Below are 999 nucleotides of genomic sequence, written 5' to 3'. Positions count from 1 at the left end.
TAAAAGTGACTCACTGTGATACTGACTGACCAACATATCAGAAACCGGTTTTTGAATTACTAATAGTATTGTTTGCGATATGGTGCCTTGAGATCATGGTGAGCTCCCTAACTTTCGGGATAATTAATTATAATTTTAAAATTTTCTGACACATTAATATATTTTTCATTTTCTCTGTTTCAAGATTTCCAAAATTTCTTTTCGTTTTTATTTATTTCATTCTTATCTGGGTTTAATTCTGGCATTTATATTCTCGATACGGGGGAGCTCACCATGACAAGTTAATATTTGTTATATTTTATATATGTGAGTTTATGTTGCTCTGAAGAAAGCTCAAAAATGAGCCGAAACATGTAAGCGCGTTTAGTAAAATAAAAAAGTTTTACGCTTTATATATATAGCCGTATTATTTGCGCAACGTCTTCCGCGCTTGATTCCTATTGCCCTATTGTTCTTTCTTAGTTCTTTTGATTTATAAGGAGTCTTGGTTAATTTGATTTGTTATACGAAATTACAGTACTTGTAATATCGTTCAATTATTACATTGCAGTTTATTGCATTGCAATATTATTATTACTGCAACAATGTTGAAATATTACAATGCATTTTATCGCAATGTCATCTTTCTAAGATATGAATAATATTATGTTTTAATTTATTACTGAATAAATATTAAGTATTAAATGTAAAAAAATTAGGAATATAGATTGAGCATAACTCACAATGTATATAAATGAGATGTATTGTGTTTTATATCTTATTTGTATCTTGCAGTTATATTTAATATTCATTTACAATTTTTTTATTTTTCCAATATTCAACATTTTTCTCCTGTTCTTAACTTCTTTTTTTATTATGCGCGGAGCTAAATAATACATTGTTGAAATATATATACAAGTCGATGTTTCAATATTCGCCGTATTCCAAATACAATATAATAGTTACGAAGGTTTAGAAAAATTAAGTAAAACGTTTATTTATGAATTTTTATTTTAAACA

Source organism: Mycetomoellerius zeteki, unplaced genomic scaffold (assembly GCF_001594055.1).
Source record: "Mycetomoellerius zeteki isolate Tzet28-1 unplaced genomic scaffold, Tzet1.0 scaffold754, whole genome shotgun sequence".
NCBI lineage: Eukaryota > Metazoa > Arthropoda > Insecta > Hymenoptera > Formicidae > Mycetomoellerius > Mycetomoellerius zeteki.
Note: the sequence above shows the minus strand (reverse complement) of the source record.